The sequence below is a fragment of the Leptonychotes weddellii genome, chromosome 6 (genome assembly GCF_054177405.1).
Source record: "Leptonychotes weddellii isolate Sample4059 chromosome 6, ASM5417740v2, whole genome shotgun sequence".
NCBI classification, from domain to species: domain Eukaryota; kingdom Metazoa; phylum Chordata; class Mammalia; order Carnivora; family Phocidae; genus Leptonychotes; species Leptonychotes weddellii.
Genome location: NC_138374.1, coordinates 39,838,919 through 39,850,954, shown reverse-complemented (window position 1 = coordinate 39,850,954; position 12,036 = coordinate 39,838,919). Strand labels below are relative to the sequence as shown.

The window sequence follows — 12,036 nt, the reverse complement described above, 5'->3', positions numbered from 1 at the left end:
AGCCTAGCAGACACCTGAGTCAGGGGGCAGAGAGGCAAGGTCAGGGGAGGGGGGCGGGTCCCTAGGTGGGGGCGGAGCCTGGGGAAGGCCGGCGCGGGGTGGGGGCGGGGCCAGAGGTGGGCTGAGGCCAGAGTCAGGCGGCGGGGGCGGGTCTGAAGGCGGAGCCTGGCCCCGTGGGGTTTGCGCCTGCGCACGGGGGCCCCGGGGGCGGGGTTGCGCGCGCGCGGTGCGCGGGCCCTGGAGGGCGGAGTCCAGGGCGGGCGCAGGCCGAGGGAGGGGGCGCGGTGTCTCTGGAGTCAGGCGCTCCCTCAGGCCGCGGACGCGATGCTGGCTGCTGCGGATCTGGCGGCGGGGCCGGCGGGGATGTGAAGGGCAGTCCCTCGCGTCACTTGCGGTCCTTGGGCCTTTGGGTCACTGGGCGGCCCGCAGCCGGGCCGCGGCGGAGGAGGCAGCGTGACCTCCCCACGGTGAGAGTCGGGGTCGGGACGGGGCCGGAGTCGGGGCGGGGCGGGCGTCCGCGACTGTCCAGGGCTGGGGGCGCGGCGGGTCTCGGGCCCAGGCACCTGGGGTGAGGCAGGGACGCTCTCCGGCCTCCCGCCCTCCCGGCACCTTCTCGAGCTCCCCGTGAGCCGCCTGAGGAGGGGCGAGCGTGGAGCCTGGAGGCCGGACGCCCCCCGCCCCCGGGCTGTGACAGGCGCGCCGGGGGCCTCAGGAGCTGGGGCTCTGCCTTTCTCTCAGGAGGAATCAGGGCGAGGCCAAGTTAGCCAGTGATTTCAGGGCCAGGATGCTTGTGAGGGTTGACAGGGGAAAGTACCCTCTTGCCCCAATGACGTTTTTTTTTGTGTTTGTTTTTTTTTAATTACTGGGCCAAAACAAAGACACACCCTAAAACACATCCAGAGATCAAACTTTGGTGGACCACACCGTTGTCATAGGTTCAGATGGTGCTTCTCTCCCCTTTTGACATCTGCTGTTTTTATACATATATTTGTTTTTATGCTACTTTTTTTTTTTTATCAAAGTAAAAGGCAGAATGATTCCTTTGAGGTAGTCGTCGGTGGCTAAGCTTGAGTTTGAATTTCAATAATTGCAAATTCATCTTTGTAGGCTACCCAGCCAGTTAGGCTTGCATTTCCAAGACTAGGCCTTAGCAGTGTGGAAATTACTGATTCAGGGACTCTTCGTGGTCCCAGATTGAAATGTGGATGTTTTGCTCCCATTGGTGAGATAAAAATTGAGTTTTAGTCTTTTCAGAGTAGCCATTTGAGAAGGCATTGCTTTTCTCCTTTTTTTCTGAGCATTAAAATATAATGGATCCTATTAATTTTTCCAATTAAAAAAAAACCATCATCTTTTAGGCTAGTTTAAAGATTTTAGTGGTGGCAGCTCTTCTTTAACCAAAAGGAATTTAAGATAGATACCCTTCTGCACAAAACATGTCTTATCTGCAATCAATATATGATAAGTATTTAAACATTCCTGCGTGTTTCACCTGAAACATTCAGTCTTCTCAGACATTATTACTGTTTGCCTCTTGTGATTTTTTAAGCTCTTAAGTATTACTTCGTTGTTTTCTTTAGTGTTCTCAACAACATTGCCTTCAAAGAATCTTTAGGTAAAAATACACACACTTTCTTGAATCTTTTAGCCATAATTCATACTCTTTCACTTCAGTGTGGTATTAATATGCTGTAGTAAGAAACTGCTAGAAGCCATCCTAAGGGCAGGAACTCTCCATTTAAAACAACAGCAACAACCAGCCATTTATTCTGTATTTCCATATGGAGACCTGCATTTTTTTTGTTTGTTGCTTTGACTCAACTCCTTTGACTGTATGCTAGAAGAGGACTTTGCTTCCATCCATGACTCAGTATAGTTATTGAGTCCGTCAGTGACTCTACATAATCTGTGTTTGATAAAACTCAAAGTCCTTCACAATTTCTGATAACTTGTGTTTCTGATTTCATTTCTGCCATTTTGCCTGCCTTTCCATACAAAGACTACGTAAGAGTTCTTTGAAGATGACATCTTCCTTTGTGGTTTTACATTGTTCCCTCTGTTGAGAATTCTTCTCTACTTAGTAAACAATTTGCTCTTCAAGACCTACTGAAAATATCACCTCTGAAAATGGTCCAGACATCTTATCCCCCTTGTCTTGACTGACCCAATAGCACATCATATATTCTGCATTTAGCATTTGTCAGTTAGTAATGATTTGTTTATATGTCTGTCTCCATAAGACTTGGGTTTCTTCAGGGAAGGACCTTTGCAACTCTAGCATATACTATTATGTAGTACAGGTACTCAACTATTTATTGAATACATTTTTGAGGAATGCTCTTAATCCTGAATATAGGTTTAAGATAGGCAAACTTTGTTAACTATCTCTTTCAGTATCAAAAAACATGGAAAAGATGGATGTGCAAGGTACTTTTAAATTTCCAAGAACACAGTCAAAATTGTTGTTGGTTGGGAATGAAACCCCAGTTATGACAGTGAAAAACCAATACATTTTATGATGCAAAATTTAAAAAGGCATGGCCAGTAAGGATTGCAGCTTCATTGATTTTAGGACTTTATTTTGAGGCAAAGTAATTTGCCCAAGGTCATGCAGGTAGAAAGGGACAGACCTGGGATACAATTTTGACTATCTGTATTTCACGTTTGCCCCCATTTTCCTAATTCTAAGTCTTAATAATCGTTCTGCAATCTGAGTGGAAGGTTTTGAAAGTCATAGACATGTATTAGTAAAGGGGGTCTATAAATAGATGTTGAATTTGAAGGAATTAATACATTATTTGGTTCAACTGTAAAAATTCTACCCATTAAACAACTAAAGCTCAAAAGGTAAGTGCCTTGTTTGAGGTTGTTTAGAGTCAATCGTACCCCACATCTCCTGACCTCATGCTTGTGTATTTTTCATTACTTCATGGTGCTTTGGGGGAAAATGAGGAAGCTGCCAGTTTTCAGAGGGAGAACAAATCAACTTGTATTTTCTCCCTCCATGAATGCTTAGCTGCCATTCTTAGGAACTTAGAGCCCTTGAGTGATGAGAAACATGATTATTCATTTGGGGATAGAGGAGAAACCTGACCTTCACTACTCCATTAGCTAGATAGTTTTTAACCTCAGTGCTTGGGGCTGTCTCTGCAGATGCCCCATAACAAGTGGCTTCTGCTCACCATATGGAGATCCCATATACAGTTACGTTTTGATGGTAAAATGAGATTTTAATATAATAAGGTTACAGATGGTTAGTAGCATGGCTAAAATTACATGTATGGCTAGTCTGTATGTGAGAAGAGCCTATCTGATTACTCCTCTGTGATAGGTTTTTTTGGGGAAAAAAATGGACAGTTGTGGTTTTATGCCTCTGAAAAGCCAGTTTTGAAATGTGTATTTACTATAGTGGGCCTGATCAATAGCACATAAGAAAAAAAAATAAACGTTTAGTTTTTCTTCTCATTTAATTCTTACCATATATATGTGATTTTATACTATACTATTTTATACTGTAATCAAAGCATAAATATAATGTTTAATATTTGTTTTCATATTTTTTTTTTAATTTTTTTTTTTTTTAAAGATTTTATTTATTTATTTGACAGAGACACAGCGAGAGAGGGAACACAAGCAGGGGGAGTGGGAGAGGGAGAAGCAGGCTCCCCACGGAGCAGGGAGCCCAATGTGGGGCTCGATCCCAGGACCCTGGGATCATGACCTGAGCTGAAGGCAGATGCTTAACAACTGAGCCACCCAGGCGCCCCTGTTTTCATATTTAATGTTTTCTTTTTGCTATAATTTTTGTACACTTAAATTATACATGTTACAGTGAATTGAGGTACTTATTTTTAATAGTTGGACATCCAAGTTGTTTCTTGTTTTGCAGGTAATGCAGTTATCATATAGCTGTGCTGTTTTGCTTCTTTACTTTAGGCTAAAGACCCAGGAGGGGGAATTACAAGGTCAAAGGGTATGAAGGTTTTTGTCACTTTTGAAAAATATTGCCGAATTTATTTCTGAAAGTTTTTTTTTTTATTGACTTACGCTGCCTCCTGCAGTTTGGTTGACCAGTTTCATCATAATTTTTTTTTTTTAAGATTTTATTTATTTATTTGACAGAGAGAGACACAGCGAGAGAGGGAACACAAGCAGAGGGAGTGGGAGAGGGAGAAGCAGGCTTCCCGCTGAGCAGGAACCCAGATGCAGCTCGATCCCAGGGCCCTGGGATCATGACCTGAGCCGAAGGCAGATGCTTACTTTTATAGGTTTTTTTTTTTTTTTTTTTTTTAAAGATTTTATTTATTTGACAGAGAGAGTCACAGTGAGAGAGGGAACACAAGCAGAGGGGGTGGGAGAGGGAGAAGCAGGCTCTCCGCTGAGCAGGGAGCCCGATGCGGGGCTCGATCCCAGGACCCTGGGATCATGACCTGAGCTGAAGGCAGACGCTTAACGACTGAGCCACCCAGGCGCCCCTAGGTTTTTGTTTTTAAAATTTGTTTTTTAGGGGTGGCTGGGTGGCTCAGTCAGTTAAGCATTTGCCTTCGGCTCAGGTCATGATCCCAGGGTTTGGGGGTCGAGCCCCACATCGGGCTCCTTGCTCAGTGGTGAGCCTGCTGCTCCCTCTCCCTCCTGCTCATGCTCTCTCTCACTATCTCTTTCTCTCTCAAATATAAATAAAATCTTTAAAAAAAAAGTTTGTTTTTTTAAAAATAGGTGTAAGGGCATCTACTAACATCACTATCCACAATAGAAAAGCAAATGCAGTATTTTTCTAGTTCTACCTTCTCCTTTGTATGAATTGTCTCTTGCCCATAAATTTATTGGAACCTTTTTACCAATTTCCATTAACACTTAACATCATACATATATGAATCTCTTAAAATATGTATCTGATCTGTTTTGTTGTTATTATTGTGGACTTGGCAGTTTTTAAAATTATTTAAATCACTGACTTACAAAAAATTTTTCTGATTTCATCTTTTGATTGTGAGGTCTAAGAATGAATGTCACTCCACCGTCTATCTGATATACACCTTTATTTTCTTAAGCTTCTAGAGTTTGTTTTGTTATATGTATATATCTTTAGAAAATTATATATGCAATTGAGATTGAATTTAGTTTATGTGGATTTTATACTATAGAGAAGCACATTCTTATAAATATCTGAGTTTCTATTGGTAAGCAGCTGTTTTTTTCCTTCCTGAGCTTGAATAGGAAACAAAACGTAAGTAATCTAGTTATTTTTTTAATAAATGGATACTTGTTTTTATTTTTATTTATTTTTTTTTAAAGATTTTATTTATTTATTTGAGAGAGAGAATGAGATAGAGAGAGCATGAGAGTGGGGAGGGTCAGGGGGAGAAGCAGACTCCCTGCTGAGCAGGGAGCCCGACGTGGGACTCGATCCCAGGACTCCAGGATCATGACCTGAGCCGAAGGCAGTCGCTTAACCAACTGAGCCACCCAGGCGCCCTGGATACTTGTTTTTAAATAAATTATAGTAAATTTCGACAAACGAAAATTTCAGGAAAGCATATTTTGGTTAATTGACATTTTTGTTGGTTCATGGTTAACCAGAAGGTCATTTCTGATTTAACTCTTATTGTTAATCATTCTAAAGTATATGAGAATAAAACTTTGGTTATCTGCTTCCTTTGATGAGTGAGACATTCCAGACAGATGAGATATCCCAGGGTAGTAGTTAACATTAACTGAATGCTGGATACTGTGCGGGTACTTGGCATGGAGTTGCTTACTTAATTCTCCTAACAACCATGAGTAGGTTGTTTTTATACCCTCACTTTGTAAATGAGGAAACTTAGAGAGGTAAAGTGACCTGCCAAAGGTAACACAGCTAATAAACAGTGGAACTGGAACTCGGTCTGCCTACTTTTAAAAGGCTCTGTTTGAGAACTGTATTATCCTATTTTCTGTGCTAAGGATTTGAACTTTATCTTGTAGGCATTGGAGAGATATTAGATGTTTCAAAGCAAGGGGATGATAGAGTATGTCTTTTAGGGAGTTGGCTGAGTGGCAGTGTGGCAGTATATTGAATTGTGTTTCTGATAGGAAGTAGTTGAATAGGTCGTATGAGAAATGCAAAGTGAATTTGGAGATCAGGGGATATTATGGAAAGATACAGGACTGAGTGATTTACAAGAGAGTGGGAAGCTGGAGTGTTGATTTGGAAGATAATGGAGTAGGGTAATGACAGATAAATATGTGCTTCCAGCACTTGGTTAAATTTCTTTCATGGCACTGACTGTGATGTATTGTACCTAATCTAGTGACACATCTACCTGCCCCACTGGATTATGTGCTTTTCAAGGACAGGGACTGAGTAGAAGGCATGATCTAATACAGGATGAGCTAATACAGAAGAGGGCAGAAGACTGAATTGGGGGTGGGAAACACCAAATCACCTAAATCAAGTAGTGTCTGGAGGAGGGGAGCTCTAAAAAGTGGCAGCTGTCAGGGGGGAGCGGTGAGAGCCATCAGTGCCAGACTGGGGAGGACTGTTAAGGAGAGGGAAGTATTAGCACAAAAGCAAATACAGAATGCCACCTTAGGCTACAAACAGTTCTAGCTGTTGTGTACTAGTGTGATAGGCTGCTGACCAGCAGTTACCTACGGCTAAGTTGTCTTTACTTCGCTACTTTTTCCTCCCATACCTTTCTCAGAGTATCCTATGGTTTCCTGCTTCTTTTAGCATCTGACACACTTGCTACTGTGCTGATGCTGGGATGTGACTCAGCCTATGGAGAGCAACCAGTCAGAACTCTCCTTCCTTTTTAAGTGAGTTGACAAATCAGAGTATGTTAAGTGTAATCTGTGAGTTTTCAGCTCTTCTCTGCTGAGTTGATTGCTTTTGAATGTTCCCCCAGTTACTTCTCTGACTTTTAAGACTTCTGATTGGTTGTTTTGAGATTTAGAACCTTGAGGAGCCAGAGAATTCTTAAAGACTGGATCCATGAAAGCTGAAGTTTTTTCACCTGTTTACTTTTCCATGTTGATCAGTTTGAATATAATTGGGTCATCTTTGAGGATTGTTGATCTTAAAAATACCCCAGGCCCATCATTCCAAATAGTTAAGAATCTCTGTTCTCTTTGTACAGTTCTGTAGTTATCTAAGGTGTGGGGGCTTGTTTTAAATTTTCTTGGTCAGTTCCTAACTTACTTCATATGACTGGTTTTCAAAGAGCCACTTAGAAAAGGAATTTGTGTGCTTGATTTCTTCTGCTATTATTTGCTTCAGAGCATCCTTACTCTTCACTCTCTGCCTTCTTCCCGGTTTTCATCTATCTGGTTTCTATACTTGGTAAGTACAATCGGAAGGGGAAAAAGAGAAAAAAAAAATGGGTAATTACTTTTCTCTTCCCTTCTTTTCTGTAGTAGTTACCACACTCTTCACCCCAATCACTGCTCCCAACTGTCCAATTTGTCATGGCCCCCTACCCCATATCTTCAGTTCTGTGTGTGGGAATGGGAGGTGCAAGACAGCTTTTTAGCTGAGGAATGTGAATGTCTCAGGGTTTTGGTCCTTCTGTAATGTGATGTCTTATAGCTTAGTAGATGCTTTTCATTCCCTGGCAATCTACTTCTCTTTAAAATACAAAAAATAGGGCGCCTGGGTGGCTCAGTTGGTTAAGCGACTGCCTTCGGCTCAGGTCATGATCCTGGAGTCCCGGGATCGAGTCCCGCATCGGGCTCCCTGCTCAGCGAGGAGCCTGCTTCTCCCTCTGACCCTTCCCCCTCTCATGTGCTCTCTCTCATTCTCGCTCTCTCAAATAAATAAATAAATCTTTAAAAAAAATAAAATAAAATAAAATACAAAAAATAAATTTAGGCCCTATTTCTTTGAATTAATTCCCATTCATTCTCTCTCTCTCTCTCTCTCCCCCCCCACCCTCTCTCTCCTTCCCCTTCCTCCCTCCCTCTCTCCCCTTCTCCCTCTCCTCTGCCTTTCTCTCTGTCCTCCCCCCAGCTTCCTCAAACACACCCCTCCCCCCCATACCAAGATACCATAATCTTGATGACAGAGCTCCTAGAGAATACACTAGGGACAGCTAACTTAGGCAGACACCAGAAGGTACTTTGAATTTTGTTGTCATCATATTAATGATATTTGGTTGCAGCCTGAGTGCTTTGGGGAAATTTGAGAGCCTTCTCTGACCATTATGTCTTGGCAGGCAGTGTTGGGGTTGGCAGTTACAGTTTCCTCTGACAGTCATACTTTAGAAAGGCAGGAACTATTTGTAACAGCTATTTAAGTGTAGAATGGGTCTGGTGATGTTTTGGTCTGAGTTTGTAGGCCAGGTTATAGGAAACATATCCAGGGAGTGGGGAGGCAGAGATGGCCATTTTTTTTTTCTTCTTATTTTTCCTTTTATTTTTATTTTTAAAAATTTTCTCAGGTTTATTTTCTTCATTTCATGGTTGCTTTTGGCAGTCAGCATTTTCCCAGGCCTTGAGAAGTTCTGCTATATAAATTCCCTCAACCCAGGCTTTGAGACCAGATCCTGAGTCTAGATTTTCCTGATTCATGCCATCCATCCATTCAAGAAATACCCACTAAGCCCTTGCTAATAATAGTGCAGTGAAGAAAACGTATTTTTTGCCTTGTGGAACTTTCATTCTAATGACAAGATACAGAAAATAGACAAGTATATATGTAATATGTCAATTAATATAGTGCTGTGGAGAAAAAGCAGAATAAGGCAGAGAGGATGCAAGGAGGATGCTGCTGTGTTATATAAGACGTTAGAGAAGGCTGCAATGATGAATTGTATTTGAGCAGTTATATGGAAGAAGTGAGATTGTGATTTAATCTGTGCAGGTATTAAGGGAGTGTTTGAGGAAAATGAAAGGCGTGCAAATATCTTGTAGCTGAAGCATGCTTGTTTTGTTTGAGGAGTGGCAAGTAGATCAGTGGAGGCATTGAGGGGAATGATTAGTGGAAGATGAGGTTGGGGGGCCATAGGCAGTACTGGGAGAGGGGTATATGATAGATCATATATGGCCTTGTAGGCCAGTAGGACTTTAGCTTTTACTCTGAAGGTGGGAAGCACTAAAAGGTTTTGACTTGTTTTAAATAGACCTCTCAACAGTTATGTAGAGAATATCTGAGGCTAGGTATAATGAGATCGTTCAGGAGGCTCCAGCAGCAATTCAAGGTGGGAGATGAAAGTGATTTTAGGCAGGGATTGGGAGAAGTGCTCATAATCTGTATACATTTTGAAAGCAAAGCCAACAAAATCTGATGGTGGATTAGATGTGGCCATTTGTCGGTTTTGTCCTGAACAAGTGGAAGAATGGAGTGGCCATTTACCAAGATGAGAAGGACTTCAGGAGAAGCAGGTGAGAAATAATGAGTTTAATTTTGGACATGGTAAGTTAGCAATTCAACTGGAGATACTGTCCAGACAACAGGTATACATGAGTCTGCAGTTCAGGCCAGAGGTCTGGGCTGGAGATACATATTTCCAGTCATTGGCATAGAGATAGTGTTTAATACCCTGGGAACTGATTAGGATAATCTAGAAAGGAAGTGTGGCTGAATAAGCCCAAAGATTTTGCCTTAGGGTCCTGTAATGTTGACAGGGAAAGGGAGAGGAAGAGCTAGAGCTAAGAGAGTAAGAGTAAGAAGCACTCCACGAAGGAGGAGAATTAAGAGTGAATGGTATCCCTGAAGCCAAGTAAATGTTTTAAGGAGGGAGTGAGTGAATAGCTGTGTCAGATGTTATTAGATCCAGGACTAGGATATGACCAGATTGCTAGATTTAACAATATGAAAATCATTAGTGACTATAACAAGTTCCTGGTGGATTAGTGGTGATGAAAATATTATTGGAGGGGGTTTAAGAGAGAACTGTAGGAGAGGATGGAAACAACTAATTCTTTCAAGGAGTTTACCATAAACTGAAGATGAGAAAAACAGCGATAGCTAGAGGGGATGTGGAGTCAAGGAATTGTTATTTTTTTAAAGATGGGTGCTTTTCTAGTATATTTGAATAAATATAAAAATATTTATAGCTGATGTAATGATATAGTAGAGAGAGAAGAAAATTGAAGGAGCTATTTCTTTGAAAAATAAATGAAATTAATTTAATCCTAGTCTGCGGACCCAGGTCTATCATTATCATATATATGTCCTTATGTATTGACCTATTTCTTTCAAATTAAGACAGTGGCTAGTGGGGAGAGGTGTTAAAGAATACCTTCTACCCCCAATTTGGCGAATTTTTATCAGTTCAAAACTAGTTTTTATACGTGAGTAACAAAGATTGTGTTTTTTTGTTTGTTTTGTTTTGCTAACCTATTTTTGTCTGGTAACTTCTCCCTGTTTATCGTTCTCAGCAGTTTTGCACAGTGCTTACCCTGTGGTTCTAAATTTTGTTTTGGTAATCTCTGTCCGATATTTAAAAAGGTACTTTAAAAAGTACCTTTTTAAAAAAGGAAAAAAAAATTATTTAATTAAAAAAAACTTCATAAAGTGTAAGTGAAGTATTTTTAAGAGAAAGATTTGATGGCCATTCTTTTTCCTTTTTTTTCCTAATGTACCTGACCACACTTTTTCTGTAATTGCTTCTGATTACTGAGTTGATTTTGAGATGAGTTCAGAAACTTATGTTGAAAGCCCATATTACAGTTACATTACTTTATATGCCTCCTTCTGTGGTTCGTTTATGTTTGAGTAAGTAGTTGTCAATATTTAGTGCTGAAGCATTACTGCAATTGCTTTTTAATCTTCATTGGTCTCCCTCCAGATTTTCTTCCCTTAGCCACTTATCCATACTACTGACTTTTGAATTTCTGAAACACAGATCTGATAAGGTCTTACTGTTGCTTAAAAATCTTTTGTGGCTTTCTGTTGTCTACGGAAGTCAGACACCTTTTTTTTTGCTTCTTGCCCACCTCCTGCCTACACCTGCAATCTGCTTTAGGGGATTTGGAGTGCTCCTTACTGGGTTCTAATGCATATCTGATGTTTCTTATCACAGGATAATGGTCAGATTTGCTGTCTGTGTACAGAAAGTCCTCCATTTGATGTGGCCCTTATCTTCTGTTATGGTTCCATGAAGATGAGAAACTCTGTGACATCTCTATGCTTTTGCACATAATATTCCTTTTTTCCAGAATACCATCCAACTTCTTAGCTACTTTGCTAAATCAGTTCATCTTTTTAAAAACCCATATAAAAGTCTCCTCTTCTAGGAAAGCTTCTAGGCATATTTTTACCACGCCTCCTCTACCCGTCCTCTATGGTATTCTTTGTTACCTGTATTCCTGTAACATTTTGCAGTTATTTTGTTGTAGTACTTGCTGTATTTTACTCTGTTTTCTGTCATGGCTGGTCTCCCTTGCCTCAACACCAAACTTATAGTCACTCAGTAAATTTTTGTTGAATGAATGATTGAGTAAAGCAGATGGTTATTCACCACTGACCCAGTTTTGATTGACCCATTTGGTTGGGCTTTTTACGTCAATTTAATTTGTAAAGATTATACAAATGAGCAATTCTTTTTTTTTAAGATTTTATTTATTTATTTATTTGAGAGAGAGAGAGCGCACAAGCTGGGGGAGAGGCAGAGGAAGAGAGTGAAGCAGGCTCCCTGCTGAGCAGGGAGCCCAATGTGAGGCTCAATCCCAGGACCCTGGGATCATGACCTGAGCTGAAGGCAGACGCTTAACCGACTGAGCCACCCAGATAGCATTCTTAAAGAAGAGTCACATACAAAATGTATTAGGAAGTTAATATTTTATTAAATATTTGTTCTTCTGAGCAAATAATGAGATTTGTTGATTCCATTGTGTATCTCAAATCTTTCTTTTTTGTCTGAATATCTGAATATTTTTCCTCTGTGGTTTCAGTTTTTTCTCTTTGATGTTTCTGTTTGGTTATCTTTACTCGCCCTCTCTACCCTGAACATATCTTAAACTCAATTTCTAAACTTGATCTTGACTTTTACATTAGTATTTTCTGTAGCACCATCTTGTAAGTTACTTAAGTTTCGGTGTAGCATTTTTAAGTCT

The 12,036-nt window shown here is 40.8% G+C and overlaps 1 protein-coding gene across 10 annotated transcripts in view; it reads left to right on the top strand.

Moving 5' to 3' along the window:
* The first annotated feature begins 255 nt into the window (after positions 1 to 255).
* Positions 256 to 12,036, top strand: part of CCSER2 (coiled-coil serine rich protein 2) — a 183,621-nt gene continuing 171,840 nt past the window's right edge. For 7 of the 10 annotated variants that reach the window (XM_081823972.1, XM_081823976.1, XM_081823971.1 and 4 more), the window contains exon 1: positions 256 to 467. The gene's annotated coding sequence lies outside the window, so the exon portion shown is untranslated. The remainder of the gene's footprint in view (positions 468 to 12,036) is intronic. The other 3 variants (XM_081823980.1, XM_081823978.1, XM_081823970.1) reach the window with 2 other exon arrangements.